The sequence below is a fragment of the Syzygium oleosum genome, unplaced genomic scaffold, assembly GCF_021117445.2.
Source record: "Syzygium oleosum isolate NSW1041296 unplaced genomic scaffold, Sole_v2.1 Sole_v2.01, whole genome shotgun sequence".
NCBI lineage: Eukaryota > Viridiplantae > Streptophyta > Magnoliopsida > Myrtales > Myrtaceae > Syzygium > Syzygium oleosum.
Genome location: NW_026607485.1, coordinates 18,786,017 through 18,811,921, shown reverse-complemented (window position 1 = coordinate 18,811,921; position 25,905 = coordinate 18,786,017). Strand labels below are relative to the sequence as shown.

General features: G+C 40.3%; 1 pseudogene; it reads left to right on the top strand.

The window, feature by feature from the left end:
* Positions 1-10,386: 10,386 nt before the first annotated feature.
* Positions 10,387-14,739, top strand: LOC115683439 (wax ester synthase/diacylglycerol acyltransferase 7-like; annotated as a pseudogene).
* The last annotated feature ends 11,166 nt before the right edge of the window (positions 14,740-25,905 follow it).

Below are 25,905 nucleotides of genomic sequence, written 5' to 3'. Positions count from 1 at the left end.
TGAAAGTGGTTAGGTCTATGATGGCGCAAGCAAATCTACCTATCTCATATTGAGGAGATGCGTTATTGATTGCTGCCTATATGCTTAATCGTCTGCCCTCTAAGTCAGTCGCTTCTACCCCCAATGAATTATGGACCGGTAGGAAACTAGACTTAAGTAATCTACTATCTTGGGGGTGTGCAACATATGTTCATGATTCTTCCATAAATATGGCAAATTAGGCCATAGAGGAAAAAAGTGTATCTTGATTAGATACTCTGAACACTCCAAAGGGTACATGTTCATAGGTGAACAAGCTGATGGAAGTGTGACTGAAATAGAGTCACGAGATGTCACGTTCTTGGAGAACGGTTTTCCTAGTAAAAGTGAGATCGATAAGGACTTCCAATTATATGAGATGGAAGATCCCGATAACACAACCACTAATGTTATTGAGGGAAATACATATTTACCTCAACATACAAGACCTAGTGGGAGTGTAGCGTTGCCTGGCAAACTAAATTATCAAGAAGTTTAGCTGTGTAAAAGTAATTGTAAAAGTTTTCTCCGTCGTCGATTTGAGATTGAAGGGGAAACATTTATGATTGTTGCACAAGACGATGCAGAGCCTAAGATAGTTCAAGAGGCTCTCTCATCTCCTGACAAGGAAGAATGGAGAAAAACTTTGGAAGACGAAATGGAGTCTATGAGGACAAACCACGTCTGGGACTTGGTTGATCTGCCACCCGATCGCAAGGCTATTTGAAACAAATGGTTTTCAAAATTAAGCGAAAGGCGGATGGATCCATTGAAAAGTATGAGGCTCGCCTTGTGGCAAAGGGCTATACTCAACAAGAAGGTATAGATTATGAGGATACATTTTCACCAGTTGTAAGGTTTGCCTCTATACGCCTTATTCTAGCCATCGTCACGCATTTGGACCTAGAGTTACATCAAATGGATGTAAAGACAATATTTCTCAATGGAGAACTAGATGAAGAAATTTATATGAAGCAACCGATAGGTTTCATAGCTGAAGGTCAGGAGCGTAAAGTTTGCAAACTTCATCGCTCAATATATGGCCTTAAGCAATCATCTAGACAGTGGTATTTTCGTTTTCATCGAGCCATAACTTCTTTTGGGTTCACGATGATTGAAGAGGATCACTATTTGTATATCAAACGGTCCGAGGATAAATTTGTAATTTTGTCTCTTTATGTGGACGATATTCTGTTGGCTGGGAATGACAAGGGTTTGGTTATAACCATAAAAGAGTGGTTATCCTCTAATTTTGAAATGAAAGACATGGGAGAAGCTGCATATATATTAGGAGTTAGGATTAAAAGAGATCGATTAAAGAAACTCCTTGCTATATTACAAGAGTCTTATATAATGAAGATTCTTGAACGCTTTAATATGCAGCAGTGTAATCCCATTCATACCCCTGTCATGCAAGGCGAAGGCTTGAGTACTAAGATGTGTCCTAAGACTCTAGAAGAAAAGAAAGAAATGGAAATTGTTCCTTACGCTAGTGTTGTCAGAAGTTTGATGTATGCTATGATGTGTACTCGACCCGACATATGTCATGCTATGGGGTTAGTGAGCCGATATCAATCATATCCTAGTTAAGCACATTGAAAAACAATTAAGAGGATTCTGAGATACTTGAAAGGTACTGTGGACTATCGACTTTGCTATCAAAGGAGTGATTTACACTTATTAGGATACTCTGATGCTAATTGGGAAGGAGACCTAGATGAGCGTAAATCGACGTCTAGATATGCGTTCTTGCTTAATGATGGTGCAATGTCTTGGAATAGCAAGAAATAGACATGCACAACTTTATCTACGATGGAGGCAAAATTTATTGCATGTTCTGCTACAGTGCAAGAAGCAGTATGACTAAAATGTTTCTTGGAAAATTTAGCCATTGTCACTGATGTCCTAAGACTAGTGACAGTATATTGCGATAGTCAAGCAGCCATTGCCTATGTGAAAGATCTCAAGTATCATGGTAGGACGAAGCACATTGACATAAAAAATAACTTTATTAGAGATATAATAGCGCAGAAGGAAGTGGTCCTCCAATATATTTCAACCAACAGGATGGTTGCTGATCCATTCACGAAGGCTGTTCCTAGAGACATGTTCTTGACCCACAGGATGTCTCTAAGGTTATGTAGAATGTGATATGTAATATTGTTGAGGATCACTGGATTATGTGTATATATGTATTGTACTTGTTTGTTAATGAATTGATGTTTTATCAGTTAGTACAATGTTATGAGACTAGCACAAACATACATATATTGTTAAAAGGTATGTCAGCAGGCAATGATTGTCTCACTTACACGAGCAATCACCCCAAACGTTGTAATAAGCGGGGTGAGATGAGACGATATATACTATAAATGCTGAAAGAGCAAATTTAGTACATAATACAATTCTACATTGCCTTGATTAGGATCAAGATGAGGTTTCTGATTATATGGATAAGACTGAACATGATAGTCCCATAATCATGGGGAGAAGAACACTAGAAGTGCTAAAACTTGTGTGTGGTGCTCACTTTAGTGCCAAAAGTTTTCGCAGGCTCACTTAAGTGTTAAATCGGAGGAAAAACGATCACTTAAGTGCCAACGGAGAGAAATTCCGGCCAAATTAATACATGGCTTTTATAATTAAAATTTTAGTCTTAATTGGATTTTTTTTAAAAAAATAAATCTACGTGGCATTTCCATGTGTACATTTAGATTTTTTCAATGTTTTTTTTCTAATTTTTTTTCCTTCTTTTCTTTTTTTCTTCTCTTTCTTCTTCTTCTACCTCCGGTGACCGGAGGCCGGCCACCAGCCACGGCCAGCCGCCTGGCATCACCCGGATGAGGCTGCCGTCACCTGCCACAGGTGAGGCCCGGCTGACCCTCGCCTGGGCGAGGGCGGGCTAGCCCCGGCGAGGTCGAGCCCTGGCAAGGCCACGGCGGCTTCATCGGATCTGGCAAGGGGAGCCTCGCTGAGGCTCGCCCTCGCAAGATCTAGCGAGGCCGGCCGTCACCGTGGCCACGGTGGCCTGTCAGGGCGTCTCCTTCCCCCGGGCGATGGTCGGCCTCGCCGGATCTGGTGAGGGTCGGCCTTGCCTCGCCGGGGCTCGCCCTTGCCCAGGCAAGGCGAGGCCGACCCTCGCCAGATCCGGCGAGGCCAGCCATCGCTCGGGGGAAGGCGATGCCCCGCGAGGCCGCCGTGGCCACGGCGACGGCCAGCCTCGCCAAATCTGGCGAGAGCGAGCACTGGCGAGGGCTCCCTTTGCCAGATCCGACGAGGCCGTCTGTCGCCCAGGCCACGACGGCCTCGCCAGGTGTCGCCCAGGGGAAGGCGACGCCCGGCGAAGCCGTTGTGGCCTGGGCGATAGGCGGCCTTGCCGAGGGTCGGCCGGGCCTCGCTTGTGGCGGGCGACGGTGGCCTCGTCCGGGTGAGGCCAGGCGGCTGGCCGCGGCCGGTGACTGGAGGTAGAAGAAGAAGAAAGAGAAGAAAAAAAGAAAAGAAGGAAAAGAAAATCAAAAAAAGTATTTGAAAAATCCAAGTGTACATGCTAAAACTACGTCGTTTTGATGTGTACATGCTGACTAAATTCTCCGGCGAGCCACATTAGTTTCAGAAATTAATAAAAAAATGTGATGTTGGATTTCCGGCCAAACTGACCGGAGTTGGCACTTAAGTGATCGTTTTTCAAAATTTTTGGCACTAAAGTGATCCAAAACAAACTTTTGGCACTAAAGTGAGCTCCATACACAAGTTTTGGCACGTTTGCTCTTCTTCTCCCCATAATCATGTATGCATGATGGAAACCGGATGCGAGTACTTAATCAGGCGCCGTAGAAAGCGAGCTGATATAGCACTTGAGCTAAGCATATGTACGTGAGAAACATGTGATTATGTTTAGGCTAAGATCCGTATAGTGATTATGATTAATAAATGACATATGCTCTTATAGAAAGAGAAATCCACTATAGCATGTAATTTATACTACATGTGAGATGAGTACAATTATCCCCATTTACTCATCGTGTGAGTCCTTGAGATAATTTATAATTTACCTCACTTTGTGCCATATGTTACTTCTGATTATGTTCTCGAAGTAGAAGATCAATGTTGCTACTTTAGCATGTTACCGGCGGTTATGAATAGATATGGCTTTATGAGACGTGTCTAGGAAAGTAGTTGTTCTGAAATGGAGAGAGACATAAGTACGAAGGAAGACTATTGTTATTTTACATCTATCACATGTGTTTACCAGTTGACCAATTATTTCGCCTTCGATGGCTTCGGAAATAATTGTAAATACATGGTGTTCTTGAGAATAGTCAAGTATAGCCTTTAAGGGATAGGTATACTTGCACTGATGTAACAAAATATGTCTGGGGCACTGTGAGACATCAATTGATTATTTCTTGTAGGGTTGTAGCCATTATGTTATCCCTAACAGGTGCATAATTAGAGCTCCCAAGTGTAGGTGTACTCACTGATCGCACGACTTTCTTACCAGTATGAATTGTTTCTAAAGTAGATGAATGTTGAATGCCTTATGTTCTTGATAGAGCATCATCAAGCCCATCATGTGCGAGTGGGAGATGTTATATTTCGTCGGTCCACCCATGATGAGTGTGTGTCCAAAGGGCACCATTTGCTCTAATTAGAAGTGTGTCTGAGAGACACCTTTTGAAGAGGTGCGAGGAGAGTTTCTTAAGGGAAGTTAAGGTAACTTTCTCAGTATAAAAATCTAACAAGAGATAAGTAAGTTCTGAAGAATAGAACTCTCTCTCTCTATCCTCTCTTCATCAAAGAATGGCACATAAGGATTCCGTATTTACTTTGAGAAAACAATTGGCATTAACGTTGTGGAACGAGAATACTTTTCTCGTGATTGTATTCGGACCAACGTGAAATAGATTCGTCCATCATTCGCTGGTAATTCAATGTACGTTCCTGAAAAATTTGTTCGTTGTGCATTGAACAGGTTAGTCGATTCTCCTGAAACTTACTTCCTACACGACCTTAGTAGCAACTGTCCTATGATTTTCTGAATGTTTTCGTAGGATTTGGTTCTTCGGTTATATATATGTCATTGTCAGGTTTCACGACACCCACAACTAGATGGGAAATTTCATGCAAACCAATAATGGTGTTTGGTTATCTTTAACTCCAGTCCTTTTCACGCTACAACCAAAACGAAGAAATAACATAAAAGGAAGACTATAATTACCCGACTTTCGTAATTTAAATCCCGAAAGCATCAACTCATCGCATGAATTGTCTCTTTCCCACAACAACACGGAGAAAAAAAAAGAACAGGGGAAGGGGTCCCGCAACACGTGCGCAGCAATTAATATCATGTTCAATGAGAAGGTCCACTCTTTTTCATGCTCCTCTAACATGTCCCCAACTCATGCATCTTCCTAACATGTGATTTCAGTTGCAGAATCTAACCCAACCCAACCACTCTCTGTCTCATCAAGCTTTTGGTCAGTCTTCTTTTCTAACATATGAAAAATGGCCAACTTATTTGCTGGCATGCATCATAATCCAATGATCCACCTAATACATGTTGCACAGGCAGGATTGGAGAATCATATCAAAAGGACCAGGGCATGATGCTTTTCACAGCGGAAAGCTCAATGAGTACATGAGAGAAGGAAAATCAATGTGATCATTCATAAGGAAAAGGAAGAGAGGGAAAGTTTTCTCAACCCATTACTACATTCAAGTGAAAGCAGTCACTTTCTTTTTTGTGCAATGTAAAAGAAATATCATACACATATCTACCCTCCTCTTCTCAACTTGGTTTAACCTCTTTGCTTGACCACCGCAAAATCATCTGAACAAGCAAAGATATAAAAGAACGAATGAGAGAGGAAAAAGAATAATAGATCAAAGAACATAAACCTAAATAAGTAGCTTCTATGCACTCAGCTTGAGCAGTATAAATCATCAGAAGGCTGTAAGAAGACCAATTAACTGAAATAAATATGACAGAAGCACAATTACTCCTCGGTAAGACACTGTTTTATTGTTCCCCTCACTGGCAATCCATGGAATCGAATGTGTCCGCAAAGCATGCTGATTTTGGAGGGATGCTTGCATGGGTTTGGGAGAAGGACGTACCGTTAAACATTGTGGAAATACCTTCATTCGCTTGCCATCTTTCCAGAGCTTGAGGGGAGGTTCATGTGTAGGTCAATGCCGTAGTTGTCCTCTGTGGGGGAAATTTGATTGTTAATGAAGACAGAGTAGTAATTATAAGTATTTGATGCTTTGATGCGTGATGACGATCAAAGTATTATTTGCCCCCACTATTGTTGCTGTCAGGATAGCCATAGAGAAACGACTTCAGTAATTACTCAATTTCTCTCTTGAAATTTCACCTTGAATGTGTTATCAAAGTTGTGCGTATTGTGCATATGAAAAGAGAAGAAGAGTTTTACAAAGAAAAAGTTGTTGTTTTGAACATTTGTGATCCTTGAATATAGTTGTGATGGAAAATGTATGATTTTGTGTTATCGACACATCTCTTTGGAATAGGTACTTATCCCAAACATCACCACTTTTCATGATGAACCATCACCACTTTTCTCATCAACAATCATTTCTTTTCATAATCAAGAGTAACCTCTTTTCATGACCAAGACTCATCTTTTTTCATAATAACAAACTATTTCAACAATCCCCTACTTAGTTATTTATTTGTTCTAATTTACATAAATTCATACATACAAGAAGGTATCTGTTAAGATTTAAGCATTCTATTAGTGTAAATAATTTAACGAAATTAATGGTAGATAAAACTTTGAGCCATGATTTCATTTGTTAATTGAATAATCACACATATGAATTTACACACATTCAATTGGAAATTTCCTATGCCTAAGCACTTTTATGGCCTTGTGTTCCTTCCTGCATTCATGAACATTTACAAAAGTTCATCCGACTTTGGTTAGAAGTGGCACCATTTCTTATGTTCATGTAGGTGAAGTTCCTAACTTATTACATTAGCATTGCCTTGTTAAAACCTTGAACATCATTAAGAGTGTTTTCTTACACTCATCCTCTTAACTTTCCATGAGTACTAACCTTGTGCCTTAGTATTTGATCATTGTAAAGATACAATAGCTTGTTGTTACCCATTGAACTTTTATAACTTTGTTAGAAATTGTAAAGTTGGCTTTTTACTATGCTTGACATCTCTGCTCACTTTCATAGTGTTAGGATCGAATAATTCATAGGCTTTGGATGAGGATTCATACCCAATAAAAATGAGCTTTTTGCTCTTGTTTTCCAACTACGATCTTTTCTAGTTCAAGACATGAGCATAGGCAATGCTTTCGTAAACTCTCAAATGTGAAAGACTAAGTGTTCTCCCAGGGGAAAATGTTAGAAAAGTCCTAAAACTATTGCATTGGTGTCAATTTAGTCCTAAACCTTTTTTTGGTGCTAATTTAGTCATGAACCTTTTGATCTAGTGTTAATTCAGTCCTTCCAATTGATTTTGGCTGGATATTGCCGATGTGGGCATCAGCCAGCCTACGTGGCACCGCCGACGTTGACGTGGACAACTTTTAGTAATATTTTGATATTTTTTCAAATTATTTTTTTTTAAATTTTCTTTATCTTTTTTTCTTTGTCTTTTTTCTCCTTCCCTTTCTTCTTCCTCTAGCCAATCGCCGGACCTCGACGACTGGCTAGAGGCTAGGAATGGCGAGGGTGAGGCATGCCAGAGGCCTTGTGGTTGAAGGCCATGACCTCGCGACCATTGGCGAGGGTTCGAGCCTCGCCGATGAGGTCGTGCCTCGCCCATGGCCGGCGAGGCTTGACCCTCACCAGATCCAGCCATGGTGAGGCTTGCCTTTGCCCTCACCAGCAAGGCTCGATTCCTCGCCAGAGGCAGTGAGGACGTGGATGTAGGTACCGATACGTCGTATCGAACCACGTAAATCTTGGGCGTTCTAAATTATTCCCTGTTATTTCTCTGGTGATTTTCGCATTGACTTAATTTGCAAGATCCGGATTAGCTTCCACGTTCCTTAATATTACAACAACTATGGTGAAAACTTAACAAGAGTAAATGATAAAGTAATGGGTCTTTATTGTAACAACTTGAGCATTCTTTTTACAGCCAACCCTTTAGAGAGCAAATCGGAATAGATCGAGAAAGTTTTTGCTTGGCATGCTCATTAAGTAATTACAAATAATAAATCGTATTAATTTCTATAATTGAAGTACTGCTTTCTGACTTAAAATGATATTTGTAAATATAGTAAAATTACATTTTGCAAACATGATAAATCTTCAAGGTCATCTAGTCATTGTTAGTTACGATTCCTGAATTTGAGGGCAAACTAGGAAAAGAAAAACAGAGGACAATAGCTTATCTTTGCTTTCCTAGAAACTTTATGGAGCACCGTTGAAGATATTTGAAACGCCAAAGCATATTTGCATAAAGATTTTGTTGAAGAGTGCTTCCGCAACACTCATCAAATAATTAAATAAAAAATACCGTAATCTTCAATGTATCGACCAATAAGTGATATGCACAATTTATGGGAAAAGTGCCAAAAAAGTCCTAAACCTTTTGCATTAGTGCCAATTTAGTCCTAAACCTTTTTTTGGTGCCAATTCAGTCCTAAACCTTTTGCATTGGTGCCAATTTAGTCCTAAACCTTTTTTTAGTGCCAATTAAGTCCTAAACCTTTTAAATTGGTGCCAATTCAGTCCTAAACCTTTTATTTTTGTGCCAATTTAGTCATTGGTCAACTTTGACCGAATTTGTCGTGGACGCTTTGCCGCCGGCGGCGTCACATCGCGCGACGCGTAAGCGCGACGGGACAAATTAAATAATATTTTAATATTTTTTGAATTTTTATTTTTTCCTTTTTTTCTTTTTTTTCCACTTTTTTTTTGGTTTCTTCTTCATTGGCCGGTCGCCGGTCCGGCGACGCTGCCAGAGGCCGCGGCCGGCGAGCTCGACCTCGCCGGCCACCGGGAGGGCGGCCTGCCGGCGAGGCCGAGCCTCGCCATGGTCGGGCGAGGCTCGACCTCGCCGGATCTGGCGAGGTCGGGCCTCGCCAGCCGCCGGCGAGGGCCGACCTCGCCCGACCATGGCGAGGCTCGAGCCCTCGCCGGAGGCCGCGGTGAGGGCGAGCCTCGCCATGGTCGGGCGAGGCCCGACCTCGCCGGATCCGGCGAGGTCGGGCCTCGCCGGCGGCTAGGCGAGGCCCGACCTCGCCAGATCCGGCGAGGTCGGGCCTCGCCATGGTCGGGCGAGGCCCGACCTCGCCGGATCTGGCGAGGTCGAGCCTCGCCGGCGGCCGGGCGAGGCTCGACCTCGCCGGATCCGGCGAGGTCGGGCCTCGCCCGACCATGGCGAGGCTCGCCTCGCCACGGCCTCCGGCGAGGGCTCGAGCCTCGCCCGACCAAGGCGAGGCTCGGCCTCGCCGGCGAGGCCGCTCTCCCGGGGCCTGGCGAGGTCGAGCTCGCCGGCCACGCTGCCTGGCCGGTCGCCGTACGGCGACCGGCCGATGAAGAAGAAACCAAACAAAAAAGTGGAAAAAAAAAAAAAAAAAGGAAAAAATAAAAATTCAAAAAATATTAAAATATTATTTATTTTGTCCACGTCGCGCCACGTCGCGCCTGGATCGCGCCGGCCGGCAGCGCCCACATCAAAATTCCGGTCAAAGTTGACCGGAAGGATTAAATTGGCACAAAAATAAAAGGTTTAGGACTGAATTGGCACCAATTTAAAAGGTTTAGGACTTAATTGGCACCAAAAAAAAAGGTTTAGGACTAAATTGGCACCAATGCAAAAGGTTTAGGACTGAATTGGCACCAAAAAAAGGTTTAGGACTAAATTGGCACTAATACAAAAGGTTTAGGACTTTTTTGGCACTTTTCCCCACAATTTATACTTCGAAAGTCGAATATCTTCTCGGCATGTGTAATAAGTGTGATGAGAGCACTCACTAACTAAACCTTTTCATAAAAGTCAATCAGGCAATTGCTTCCACTAATCAAAACACATATTTTTCTTGAGAGCGATCATGTGCGCATGTGCGCTCTGACAACTTCGCAGTGTATGTTCGGTACACGGGGATGCAGTCGGAAGCTTGAAGAGCCTCAAGCACCCAATTGGTGGAAAGAAGCGTGACATAGTTAGGATATGCCCTGTGAACCGACTCGTAAATGATGATTCACCTGTAAATGGCCATCCTTTTGAGTACTCAGCTTTGATCAATGTGGATTGAATTGGGTTCGTTACAAAAACTGTGTTTATGATTTTTTCGGTACACTTGTTTCACGTCCATATAAAATATGTCCTACGCATGGCGACTTCTCACTATCAACACTTTATTATCCCAACTAATACCTATACCGAGAGTCATAGTACACAAAGTCACAAGGATGGCCAGAAACATAAGAACCATCGGTGGACATATGTATATATCAGTGACATCCGATTCTTTCATGGACTTGTCTATGAATTCTAAACCTGTTACTCTTAGATTGGGTTTACACACAAGTCCAATGGAGCTGATAAAGGAGGACGAAGGTCTTGAGCCAGTTAGCCCTACAGGACAGTACTTCAACAGTAAAGTGTTGTCGGTTTCTGTTCTTGGTATGTTGGAATCCGAATTTCAATCGATGACTCCCAGGCTATGTTGCTGATCAAAGATGTTTTCCTCCCAATCAACCCACGCTTCTCTTCTATCATGGTATGTATGTATGCGTGTATGTATGTATGTATGTACCCTATGTATATATATTCACCATTGGTGGGATTGACATATGGGTAATTAGTGTATATGCGTGCATGGTCACATATCTTGAATGAATAAACCCTAATTCACTGCACATACTTGGCTATTATTTTTGTTTTCTTTTGTCTTGGATAGGTGGTGGGAAAGAAGGGAGGAAGAAAATGGAAGAAGGTGGAAGTGAATGTGGAAAACCATGTACACTTCCCCTGTTTTTCCTCTCCAAAGGGCACATCATCTCCGTCCGAGAATGACGGTCTCCTTAAAAGCTACATTTCGCAAATAGCTATGCAACCATATCCAGAAGGCCAACCATTGTGGGAAATACATATTATCCAGTGTCCAACCAGTGAAGCACAAGGAACCCTAATTTTCAAGCTTCACCATGCGCTCGGGGATGGCTATTCTCTTGTGGGTGCTCTCTTGTCTTGCCTTCAAAGAGCTGACGATCCTTCTCTTCCGGTAACCTTTCCCTCGGTGAATAACTCCAGCTCAGTCAATAGAGATGACAAAAACATTGGACTTCGGAAGGTGGTTAGTAGATGTTTTTGGCCGTTTGTCGACACTGTAAGAGATTTCTGTTGGAGCGTCTTGAAAAGCACTCGTGTCGAGGATGATTTGTCGCCGATTCGGTGTGGTTCGGAAAGATTCCAGCCTTTTTCGGTGTCGACGATCACGTTCTCATTGGATTGCATCAAAGAGATCAAGTCTCGCCTTCGAGTGGTAACAAATATCATTTTGAAGACTATACTAACACTAGCTTCTTGCATCACACATGCATAAGTCGATCTTTTAGCATTTTACTTTTTATGGTACACTTTTTGTCTCTAATCTTTTGCATTGTAATGGTTGCCTTCATATAACTAGCTCAAAAGTTACTATGTTTTCTAACGTATTCGCAAAATATACGTAGTTTAGGTGATATTTATTTTAGACGTTTACTATAATGTATATTCAGTCAGTTAATTAGGATATAGCTAGTATTCCGGGTGTACAAGGTTTGACCGAGGAAAACAACATGGATTTAAGCATTTAATGCGCATAATATTTTTTTTTTATTTTACGTGTGTGAAGATTTTCCAAGCCACAAAAGCACAACATCACATCCTTGAGAACAGAAAGACAATTGAGCTAGAAACTGGTTCTTTTTATAATATATAGAAGATAACTTCTGGAAAACTACTTAATATCTTCTTCCAAAGATAATTTTGCATTTAATATCATGATTTTAGAAATATATGTCTAGGTGCACCATTGATTTTTTTTAAACAAACCCACCAATCAGAAAAAGTCTTTATCAGCTTGATTAGTTCACTTACATTTTTCAGCTTTAAATTATGTCTCTTTTAAAATTAGGTCGCCATATTGGGCATTTCCTTGCATTATCCATGACAATAAATACAATAAAGGGATGTTTCTTGATCCAACGTTAAATCTTTCTTGGACTTTATTCACATTTAACAAGCATGAGTAAGACATTTGACGGAGTAATATATCAATATTACATTAGTGGACGGGAATCGACCTCAAATGATATGATCTTTAGTAGCATTCGACGATACAAATGCAACATTATTTCTTGAAATAGGGTCAAGTTGGAACTGTAGGCATATTTACTCTTTCATTATACAGAAGTCGATTAATAATTTCAAGGCTTCGAATCAATCAATTATGCTACGACTTTGAGGGCAAAATGCTTACGTATCATCAGTCCTTTTCACTTGAATTTTCTCTTTTATAAAACAGACCATCAACGACATGATTACCGGAATAATCTTCTTGGCGACCCGATTGTACATGCAAAGAGCGAGCCCAAAACTCGAACTTGAGTTCCAACTCCACAGCGCTGGTGTTCCTGAATACGAGGAATTTGTGAGATTACAAGTCAGTGAGAGACATGGTCCGACCTAATTCCAAGTCACCATGGGGAAACAATTTTGCATTCTTGCACGTGCCAATACCAAAGGTGGAACCAGGCGATTCTCAGTTCTCTGATCCTTTGAAGTTTGTCCTCAATGCTCGTGAAGTGATCAGGAGGAAACGGCTCCTTCGGTGTAGTCCTCACGGGGATGCTGCTAGACATGATGAAGAAATGCAGAAACCCAGAGGTATGCACACGTCGCAATGATTAACTAATCAGAAATGCTAAGTATGCTAATGCTCCATTTGTTTTACGAAAAATGTGACGTTTCTGGAAAATGTTTTTTAGGAAGTCATTTCCCAAGAAAATGACAATATTTTCCGGTATTTGGCTGAATCCTAAAAATGAACTAGATAATATTTTTCGCTATTTGGCAGGGAAAATCTAAAAATTACCAAAAAATTCAAATTTTCAATTTTTTTTCTTTTTTCTTTTTTTTTTCCATCTTTCATGACCTGTTGCTGGCCACGGTGACGGACGGCAAGGTCTTGGCCTCACCTGTGGCTAGTTGCCGGCTGTCTCCGTCACCATGGCTAGCCAGTGGCTGAGGGAGAAGGAAAAAGAAAAAGAAAAAAAAAAGAGAAAAAACAAAATAATTAAAATTTTGTGTTTAAAAAATTTATTAAAATACAAATTTCTTTTTAAATATTTTTATAGGAAGGAACATTTAATTAACACGGACCCGACCCCGAGCGCCGAGGGCCCGCGCATGGCCTTTGTGGGCTAGAGCTCGATTGTCAGGAATCTAAGCACGACCTTTACGGGCTAGGGTGCTGGGGAATCAAGCATGGGTAGCAAGGGTTTAGGCCTGGCCTCGATGGACCCGGAAGTGGGCGTTGGGGGCCTGGGCTCAACCTTGATGGACTTGGGCCCGGCCGTTGGAGACTTGGTCATGAATGTCGGGACCTGAGAATCAACGTTAGGGTTTTCGTGCCCAAGTGTAGAGTTTCAGGTCCGTGCGTCAATACTTAGTCATATTTTGGAAAATGTTTTTTGATTTTTCAAAAGAGGAAATCATTTTTTTCTGAATTTAAGCATAGGACTTCCGTTTACTAGGAAAACATTTTCCATTAACTCATTTTCCTAAGCAAACTAAACGCTGGAAAATGAAGAAAATATTTTCTGCAAATCAAAAAGAGCCTAAGTCTAATTTACAAAATTGATATGGTAAGTGATGTGATAAGTTAGTAAAAGTATTGAACGCGGCATGATCTTGTTGTATAATTTCTTGCTGTCTGTCATATATTTTGTAAATTGGTTTTAAGTGTACCTAGCATTACTCCTTATTGATATTATTGTTAACAAAAATGGATGCTTGTTTGCCTGTACGAAATGTGTTTAATTATTGCAGGAAGTAGCAAGGCACATTAACAGGACAATGAGAAACTCGAGCATGATCATCTCCAACGTTAGAGGGCCAATGGAGAAACTGTCTCTGGATAATCATCCCGTTAAAGGCATGTACTTCACCGTCGTCGGCTCACCCGAGGTATTTATGTAATTATTGTAAAGTTTTGATTTTCTGCCCAAGAGCACAAAATTACCTTGGCTTTATTGGTACTAGGCCTCAATTTCGCAGCCGTTACATGCATCATCTTCCGAAATATTGATATAGATTTCGATATTCGGGACATAGATGGATTTAAAGACAAATGTTTAACATTTTATGTAATAGTTATGCTCTTATGCCATCTTTAGGAGTACACAGAATTTTGAATTCAAAAAATTGATTCTTCTTATTTACCATAGCACGTACTCACTAGACTAAGTCGCGAGTGGCTTGCTTCTTCGTATCAATGATGTAACTCAATGATGTAACAAATACATGAAATAATTCCTTCGTGCTTTCTTTTTGCAGAGTCTCGAAATAACGATGATCAGCTATGCGGAAAATCTGAGAGTAGTCGTGCCAGCTAAGCAAGGGTTCATAGATTCTGAGTTGTACACCCGCTCACTACATGATGCTTTGGACATGATCCTTCACAATGCATGTTGGAAGCGATAGAAGCCATTCCTATTCCTATCATTTTTTTGATGAAACCCTATTTCTTTCCCTTATCTTTCGTTACGAAGATCTGAATCTAGAAATCGTGTCTTGAGGGGCCAAATTATAAGACTACAGCAAATAAGTGTAACTGTTGAGTTCTATGGTGGGGAACTCAATATAGTCTGTTTCGTTGGGAATAAGCGAAATACATTTCACCGAGGGTTGGTCTTTTACTCTTTTGTGACCGAGTGATTCTTATCTTTATGATGAATTCTTTGTGGACGAGGAAGCCCGTCCAATTAATTCGGATCTGTCGCAACCTCCTCGGACCGATGCACCATCTAAGGGTTTGGCTAAGAATTATTAAGACTATACTTAACTCGGGTTCTCCCAAGCCCATACTAATTCACGATTTATGGTTCAAAATTTTAACATATAAATGATTTTCAATTAGGAGTCGTCACTAATAAATTTTTGATGGGTCAATTAGATACCCAAGTAAAGTAACGGGAGAATTACTTTACTCCGACCAACTGAAAATTCAATAAGTTCGAGAAATTGATTACACTAATTACCCAACTAGTTCATTTTCGGTACCTAACTTTATTCAATCACTAACTGAAGTGTTCATGCAACAATCTTACGAGTTGTGAATCCTAAAGTCCTATTCCTAACCAAGCTAAAGGGAAACAACAATCAATATATCAAAAGTGCGCAATCAAGCAATAATCAAAATAGAATTGCGTAAACAACGGTATAGCATTCGTTCCTAAGAACACCCAAAATCCTATTATAAAACTCTAAGAGCTTGTTCAATTTGAGAACAATTTTTTTGGTAATAGATTTTCGCACGTTTTTAAGGAAAACTACTCAAATCCTAATTTCTTAGCAATTTCCTAATTTTAGAAAAATAAATTTTTTTCGGAATCCTTCTTTAATTTTAATTTTTTAATTTTAAAATATTTTTATATTAAAATAATAAATATAATATATAAAATAAACGGACCTGGGTTGGACCTTGAACCGGCCAACCCAAAATCAATAAAACCCAATACTAAAATAAAGCTGAGCCCACACCTAAAATTAACAACAAGGACAAGAACTTAGCTCGGGTGGAGAACGAATACTGTAAAAATAAATTTGACTTTGACATTTCATCGAACACCTGGCAGGTGGCTCCAAAAATGGTATAGATTTATGCAAGACTCAAACTTAGACCCAAAATCCATGAACAATGAACATGCTAGATTCAACTTTAGCACAGTTAGGGATGAGCGGTTCTAGATTCCTTACAGATTCCACTTGGAACTTAAAACCTACCATCGAGTACAAGTTCTTCATTTTTGGAACCTGGAACCTACCCGTCGGAACTTGGAACCTGGAACCTACCCTGTCACAAGTTCCAAGGTAGGTTTCAAGATCTCACAGGTTTTTATTTATTTATTTATTTCATTTTTAGTTAAACAAAACGAAAATGAACGCAACAATACTGAACAAGCTTGTCATTCACCAAAAAGAATACAAAAGACTAGTTTTCCTGGCATTACGATTCAAATAAATACAATTAAAATAAGAAGTCATTGCGTGAATCGATACTAGGAGTGAGTAATTTCATGTTCTATAAAGGTTCAAATAAATATGTTTCTCAATTTTTAGAATTTGGAACCTACCCTATCATAGGTTCTAGGGCCTACCCAAGTTCAATCACTTGTTATTTTGATCCACTGACCACAACTTATATTTAGACACACAAAAAATATGAAATATTAACAAGTCATAAAATGAAAGCTTTGACTAGTGGTTCTACATTATACACTTATCATCTAATACTATGAAACACCACATGATTACGTGAAAATATAGACCAAGAAAAAATGCAAAAAACTCATTTAGGTTTCAGGTTCCATATTTTATTTACCTAGAACCTGGAACCTACCCGTCAAAATAGGTTCCCAATTTTTAAAGCCTGGAACCTATCCTACATATCTTGGAATTTGAAATCTACAAGTTCTCAGGTTTTAAGGTAGAACCTAGAACCATGCTCACCCTAAGCACAATGACGATTCGTTCGGGCTGAGCAAAGGCATAAATGAAAAACAGTGAGTCCCGGCCGTAAATGAAAAACACAAACAACCATCTCACTTAGGCATTTCGTCGAGCAGGCGGCGTGTACCGTCTAAGAAACGAACAAAAGCCCAACCGGGGCCTCAGACGAGGACGGAGATAGACAGTAAAGGATAAACAAAGACCTGACAGCAGCAAAGCACAATGTAGTTGGGGTCGGAATGCGCGCAAGCCGGAGAATTGCAGGTTCTGGTCCGACGAGCACCAAACAGGGCAGAATAGAGCACGTTTGCGCGCTCGGGTAAAGAGGCCCTACCTAGCTCGCGACGGCGGCCAGGAAGCGAGTCTGACTCGCGGTCGTCGTTGTCACTGAGCCGGGATCCTTGGGGTAAAACGCGATTGAGTCTCAAACGAAGCGAACAGGGCTTACCGAAGGTGTGAACCCCAAGACAAGGGAGCCGCAGGTGTCGACATACGTTGGATGAAGCTCCAGTAACACCGAGCTACGTATTTCACTCTCTAGTTTTACTCTCACTCCCCGTCTCACCTCTCTCTCTCTCTCTCTCTCTGTTGTTCTCTAATGGGTTTTCTTTGTGAATGATGGGCCGCTCATGATGGGCTAACCCAGCCCATGAAAGGAAATAACTGCACTTGGCAGTTATTGTCTAGACACAAAAAGTGAGAACACACGTAAGAGTGGGTGTGTGTTGCATTTTTTCATAATCAGAAACTTATTCTCACAAAAGGACAAAGTAGAAGGGATTTTGTTCAACGATCTAAGGATTGTTCTCTCTCTCGAGGCTGCGATAAGTGCATTTAATCTGTGGCAAAAGAGGTATGTTCGTTCATGTAATATACTTCAAACGATCGGTGATTCAAGTATGAAAATGGGCACGTTTTTCCGCAATTTTTGTATTATATTTAGGAATTTGTTTCCGTCATTGGTATCAGAGCAAGTGTTCTTGTTTCCTAATCGTTGCAAGTGTGCATAACACGGAATATTGGTCGGAATTCGTGAAACGGCGCCGACGAACGCTCGGGTACGAAATACCGACACCCGACCGTACTGGTCCGCATTGTTTTTCGAAATTCCGTGCGGTAAAATTAAATTTTAAAACTGTAGGGTCGTAGTACTCGTCGAAACGAGAATTTTGATGGGTGGCACGCGGCAGGGAGGAGCCGCACGCGCCCACACGCGCCGCTGCAAGTGGCGGTCTCGCCGGCACGTGCGTGGTACGTGCGTGGCAGTTCCTCCCCGCGTGCGTGTACGGCGTGGCTGACGTCTCGCTAACGTCAGCCATGCGGTTGCTCAACCGGGTTTTTCAGACCCGACCCGACCCGGATCCGACTTGACCCGATAGTCCACCCGACCCGTAGACTTGACCCGTTGACCATTAACCGGCGTTGACCACCGTTGACCGGTGTTGACCGGCGAACAAAAAAAAAATTGTACCTTGTATTATGAGTAATCCTTTTATTTTTCTGCATTTGTTGCAAGAATAATGGTACGAAGATATCGAACTCCTATTATCCCCAGAACGGCGGCTCAAAAGAAGAAGCTTGAGAAACTAAGAATCAAGCTGGCTCTTTACCGGTGGGATGCTGATGATGACATGATGACACACATCATCAAGGTCAACCAAATGATACAAGATATCATTTGGAATGGTTTCGTAATGCCAGAGTATGTGATGGTCGGAGCTCTCAAATACACCATTCCTGATGAGTTGGGAAGAATGATTGATAGGGTTTGGGACACCTTAGAAGGTCCGAGCTATAAGATGATTGTGGAGCAATTCATGATAGAGTACATACGGGTCGGGGCAAGATGGACGTCAACCCTTGCATTGAATCGGTCTCGGCGCAATACGTTGCCCGAATCTAGGGGTTTTCCGGGTGCCTCCATTTGGATGCCAAAGAAAATAGAATTTCCTGAGGATTTTCATAAGTCATTTTCGGTTTATAGAAAGAATATCACCACCTGATTGTGTTTATCTATTTTTCGTAAGCTCTTATGGATATGTTCACTATAGGTTGGTGTTAAATATCTTGGGTGGATAGTTCTTTTTATGTTGGTGTTTATGTTTATTTCCTTTGATGGATTCATTCCTTATGTACATAGTGTTAGGTAAATGAATGTTGATGGATATTCATGTTGTGAATAGTTTATAGTACTATTCTGTTTTAATATTTATCTTATTAGTATCATATGGAGTTGAGTGGGAGTTCTAAAAGTTTTAGTAACTTTAAAGAACGTAATTTTACCTTAATGATTACATTAACGGTAATTTCACATTAGTTTTTTTTTATGATGGTTGGGAACATAGTGAACTTTCGAATCTAAAGCCTATGTGAAATTATTAATTAATATAATCAGTTTGTGTAAAATTGATGCATAAATGAGTGGCATTAATAATTCGTGCGTATATATCTGAAATGTTCAGATACCATGGCTTCAGCATCAAAGAATATAGTTGCTGAACTGAACAAAGGAGAGAAGCTTAACGGTGATAATTATGAAATTTGACATATGAAAATCCAATATGTGCTAGAAGAGCAAGAGGCTCTTGAAGCTCTTAACCTGGTTATGGTAGAGCCTGAAGATGGAAACACTGCACAACATAAGAGAGATAAGGATGCATTTGCTATATGGAAAAGGAAGAACTCCATTGCTCGCATCACGTTGCTGAGTAGCATGGAAAATGATGTCATGCGAGAGTTTAGGCGTTTTGAAAATGCTAAGAAGATGTGGGGAGCATTGGCAGCAAGGTTTGGTCATACATCTGTAACCAAGCTTAGATAGCTCACTATAAGATTTGACTCATATAAGAAGCCACATGGTCAGTCCATGAAACAACATTTAAGGAAAATGTCAAACATGATTAATGAGCTGAAGGATGCTGGCCATGTTCTGACTGATGAGCAGCAAGTGCAAGCAGTGATTTGTTCTTTGCCTCAAAGTTGGGAGCATATGAAGTTGCATCTAACTCACAATGAGAACATCAAAACCTTTGAGGATGCAGTGCGCCACTTAGAGCTAGAGGAGGACCGTCTCCTGGCGGATAAGCCGGTAATTGATATTTACTATGCAGGTTCTAACTCACAAGGGCCTTCGAGCTCTAAGCGCAAGCGTCCTGATTCGTTCAGAAGGTGGAGAGGTAAGAGAGCGAGTTCTTCGGGGAAGAAACCAAGAGATGAACAACACCAAAGAGGAAAGCGTCCTCATGAGAAAAAGATGTCAAGAGTGAAGTGCTACAACTGTAGCAAGAAAGGCCACTTTGCTAGCGATTGTCGTGAGCCAAAGAAGGTTAACTCATCTTGTATTATTGAGAACTTTGTTTATGTATCAAGTTCTATATTTCTAACTGAATCAAATCCTTTGTGGACTATAGATTCGGGAGCAACAGACCATGTAGCAAAGGATAGAGCAGCCTTCGTAGAATTTCGACGAGTTCCAACGGGAACTAAATGGATTTATGTAGGGAACAACTCCAGAGCTGATGTTAAAGGAATTGGCACCTGCCAGTTAATTATGCGTGGTGGACGCACTTTGTTCCTACATGATGTATTATATGCTCCGGAAATTCGTCGGAACTTAGTGTCTGTTTTAGTGTCGATTCGACTTGGTTTTAATTTGAACTTCCATAACAATGGTGTAGACTTGTATTTAGATACGAGTTATTATGGTTGTGGTTATTTTCTAGATGGTTTTATTGTACTGGATGTTGATTCTGTAAATGTCAATGTTTGTTATTCCCACTTCACGTCTTCTACTTCGTGTGATAATGATGTAAACGTTTGGCATGCTAGGCTTGGCCATATAGGCCAACAACGAATGAATAGATTAGCCAAAGAAGGCTTAATGGGCAATATTGAAAAAGTCGATTTGCCCACTTGTGAACACTGCCTAGCTGGGAAAACAACAAGGAAACCATTTGGAAAAGGAACAAGAGCTGAATTTCCTTTGCAGTTAATCCATTCTGACATTTGTGGTCCAATGAATGTGAGGGCTAGACATGGGGCTATTTATTTTATCACATTTATTGATGATTATACTCGATTCGGATATGTCTATTTGATTTCTCATAAATCTGAGGCTTTTAGTTGCTTCAAGATATTTATGAACTTAGTGGAAAATCAATTAGATAAGAAAATAAAAGCACTGAGATCCGATCGAGGTCGAGAATATCTATATGATGAGTTCAGAAATTTGTGTGATGAAAAGGAAATAGAAAGACAGTTGTCTATTCCCTATACTTCTCAACAAAATAGTGTTGCGGAAAGGAGAAACAGAACCCTACTAGAAATGGTTAGGTCCATGATGGCGCAGGCTAACTTACCTATCACCTTTTGGGGTGACGCTTTATTAACTGCTGCCTACATACTTAACCGTGTGCCTTCTAAATCAGTTATTTTCACTCCGTATGAGTTATGGACAAGTAGAAAACCCGTTTTGAGTTTTTTGAAACCTTGGGGTTGTGCCGCTTATACACATGAATCTTCTCATAAGTATGGGAAATTAGGTCCTAGAGGTAAGAAGAGTATCTTCATAAGGTATTCGGAAACCTCAAAAGGATATGTATTTATAGGTGAGCAAGAAAGTGGGAGTATAACTGAATTTGAATCACGAGATGTCACATTCTTAGAGAATGAGTTTCCTAAGAAGGGCGAAATAGGTGAGAACTACTCACTATTTGAAACCTTGGATCCTGATAGTAAAATCGATAAAGTTCGTCCAAGTGGAAGCAATGTGAGAAGTGAGGAATTGAATTCGACTCAATCTCAATTGCAACCTTTTGATGAGACGATTCCGTCATTATCTAATCCAAGTGGGAGCATAATGGAGAATGATATACCACGTATACAATCTCCCATACGGCGAACAAGTCGCAAAAGTATTCCCCGACGACGTTTTGACATTGAAGGGGAAACTTTCATGATCGCTCCACAAGATGAAGACGAGCCAAGGAATGTAAATGAGGCTCTAAATTGCCCTAACAAAGAAAAATGGATGATTGCAATGAAAGAAGAAATGGAGTCAATAAAGTCAAATCATGTTTGGGAACTGGTTAATCTTCCAGAAGGACGCAAAGCTATTGGGAATAAATGGGTTCTCAAAATAAAACGCAAATCCGATGGCTCAATAGAAAGATATAAGGCTCACCTAGTGGCGAAAGGGTATAATCAACAGGAAGGAATTGATTATGAAGAAACTTTCTCTTCTGTAGTGAGATTTACCTCAATTCGCCTTATTCTGGCAATAGTGACAAGCATGGACTTGAATTACATCAAATGGATGTAAAGACTGCTTTTCTAAATGGAGAATTAGAAGAAGAAATTTACATGGAGCAGCCAGTAGGCTTCGTTGTGAAAGGCCAAGAACAAAAGGTATGTTGACTTCTAAGATCGATATATGGCCTTAAGCAGTCTTCGAGACAATGGTATATACGTTTTCATAATGCCATAGTGACGTTTGATTTTACAATGATTGATGAAGATCATTGCGTGTATATCAAAAGATCCAAAGATCAATTTGTGATTTTATCATTATATGTTGATGATATACTGATTGCCGGAAGCAATATGGAGTTGGTTAATACTATTAAGAGTTGGTTATCGTCCAATTTTGAGATGAAAGATATGGGTGAGGCTGCATATATTCTTGGAGTTAAGATTTCAAGAGATCGTTCTAAGAGATTATTGTCTCTTTCGCAAGAGACTTATATAAATAAAGTTCTTGAACGATTTTGTATGCAAGACTATAAATCCATGGATACTCCTATTGCAAAAGGTGAAGGATTGAGCCATATGTTGTGTCCTAAGACTCCACAAGAGAAGGAACAAATGAAACGTGTTCCTTATGCTAGTGCTATTGGAAGTTTAATGTACGCTATGATGTGTACAAGACCTGACATATGTTTTGCAGTTGGGATGGTAAGTAGGTATCAATCCAATCCAGGTCAAGCACATTGGAAAGCCGTAAAAAGAATCATGAGGTATCTAAAGGGTACTGCTAATTATTCACTGAGTTATCAAGGCAAGGATCTGCGACTTGAAGGCTACTCAGATGCTGATTGGGGAGGAGATTTAGATGAAAGGAAATTTACCTCTGATTTTGTTTACTTACTGAATAATGGCGCCATATCTTGGAGCAGTAAGAAACAAACATGTATAGCATTGTCCACGATGGAAGCTGAGTTCGTGGCGTTGTCAGGAGCAGTATAAGAAGGTGTTTGGCTTAAGAGATTTTTGGATCATTTAGGTGTTGCTAAGAATGCTGAAAACTCATTGTTAGTCAATAGTGATAGTCAAGCAGCGATAGCATACACCAAGGATCCGAAATATCATGACAAGACCAAACATATAGATACCAAGTACAATTTTGTTAAAGATATGGTAGAACGAAAGGATGTGAACTTGCAGTACATATCTATGCATAGAATGATAGCAGATCCTATGACGAAGCCAATTCCTAGAGATGTTTTCAATGGTCATGTAAAATCTCTAGGACTGCGTAGATGCTGATGTACTGAATATTGTAATTTCCCTGAATGTTCACATTTAAATGAAATTGTTATATCATTGTTAATGCCTATGATTTGTTTTTTATTTATGCATCTTAATACTTAGTGTATTATGTCAAGAAAGTATGTCGGACAGATAAGATTAACCTACTCACACGAGTAATCGCCTCTATTTACTATGTGATAAATAGAGATGAGACAATTTTAAGCTTATTATTATCTAGGTGATAATCGAGAGCTCAAGCTTAAAATATAAATGTCGCCTTAGCTAAATGCTAAGATGAGGACATAACATTTACTATGTCCGAAAGTAAAATAGTCCACATATTTTACTTTATCTGTCTTTGATGCCAGATATGAGTTCTAATGGATTCTTTAGAAGAGTAGATACGTGAACTCAAGTTTAGACATTGAGTATGTCTGAACTATCATCTGTACGGTATTGAATGTAAAGACATACGCTCCATGGGAAAGGAGTTAATACTGTAATATGTATTTCATACTACGTATGCATGAGACGACCGATAAGAGTGGCAAAAGTTCTTGATCTCAACTTTATGCCGTGTGAGACTCTTGAGGATACAGAGTTCCTCATTTAGTACCCTCACGACTCTGACTTATTCTCAAAGTTTTTATTCAGTGTTCGCTATCTTAGGGTGTTGCCAATGGTCATGAATGATTCGATCTAATGGGGCATTTCTAGAAAAGCGTGCTGGACTGAAATAGAGAGGTTTAAGAAAAGAGGAAGATCAATTTATTTATGATGTCACATTCTATTTTTGTATTCACAAGTCGACCAATTATGATTTTAAGTAAATCATAGTTGTGAATACAATATACGAGATACTAAAAGAGATCAAGAGAGATATAAATGTGACTGATTGATCTAGGGTATTGCATACTATATCTACTCGATAACGTAATGCCCAATTTTGAGCTGCTATGTATTCCTAACAGATGCATCGCAACGAGCTCTCGAAGTATGCTGGTCGCACGGATTATTTGCTAGTATGAATATTGCAAAGAAGAGAGAGTTAATGTTTAGCCCACCATGTGCGAGTGGGAGATGATGGGTTTTCTTTGTGAATGATGGGCCGCTCATGATGGGCTAACCCAGCCCATGAAAGGAAATAACTGCAATTGGCAGTTATTGTCTAGACACAAAAAGTGAGAACACACGTAAGAGTGGGTGTGTGTTGCATTTTTTCATAAACAGAAACTTATTCTCACAAAAGGACAAAGCAGAAGGGATTTTGTTCAACGATCTAAGGATTGTTCTCTCTCTCGAGGCTGCGATAAGTGCATTTAATTTGTGGCAAAAGAGGTATGTTCATTCATGTAATATACTTTAAACGATCGGTGATTCAAGTATGAAAATGGGCACGTTTTTCCGCAATTTTTGTATTATATTTAGGAATTTGTTTCCGTCATTCTCTCTCCCGTGGCTTCCCCCCTCCTCGGCCCCCCCTCCCCTCTCTTTAAAAATTGTCACTAGTCCTCTCTCTAGCATCCTCCTGAGCGGTTCTAGATGGTCAATGAAGCCAGCTACCTCTCCCTTCCATTTTCAGCTCGAAAATGCCACCAATCAGCGCACCATCCCTGCCTCTGTACACGCCTGCAGCCGGTCCATTTCTTAGAGCTGAGTTAGGTCTGTTTTCGGCTAAAATGGTCGTAAGTTTTCCGTAGCAATGTGTCATTACTTCCACTTCTCTGAATCGCAGCTGTCATCTCCTTTGTGGTAGCCCCTTCCTCCTGTTTGTCGTTCTCGGGAGGGAGAGAAGACAAGAGAGAAGCAGGCGTGTGGGAGGGCTGGGTTGAGAAGGAAAAAGGAGAGGGAAGAAAGGGCTAGGTCGTGGAAAGAAAGAAAGAACAAGGGGAGAAAAAGGAACCAGGTCGAATCGCCCCGTTTTTTAATAATTATTTTCTTCTTCTTCTTCTTCTTTTTTAAGGAAAATATATTTTAATAAATTCTATTGCTATTAATACAAATGCTTCTAATGTATGTATGCTATGCAATTAAATTATACTATTTTTGTGTTTACGGAGGTAAAGTTTAACTCCTAATTTTCTATGTAATTTATCACTGAAAGGGTAGTCAAAATTTAGGTGTTAACAACTCTCCCTCTTTGAAAGTGAATTGCATTCAAAGACAAACTGATACCTAAATTTTGATTATGTAAATGCAATGAATAATATTTTGTCAGGAACATGGAACCCATTTTTGGATGATGCATGTTTAAGCAAATAAAACATATATGGGATCACTTACCTTGCGGAATTGGTAGAATAATTCGAGGCATGAACTGGCACCCGAACCTATCTTCGGTTACCTTGACATTGAAAATTACTTATTCATGATCCAAATCTATCTTCAGTCGTCTGTCAGAGCAATGAATTAGTTGTCTGGGTCTCGGACCTATCTCCGGTCGTCTTGACGGCAAATATTGCCTTTCCAAGATCTATACCTATCTCAGGTTGCCTGTTGGGCCAAAAAATTATTAGTCTAGGATCCAAACATTTCTTCTGTTTTCTTGATAGGAGAAATGGCCTATTCATGATGCGAACCTATCTTCGATCACCTGTCAGAGGAACAAATTGTTTATCTAGAAACCGAACCTTTCTTCGGTTGCC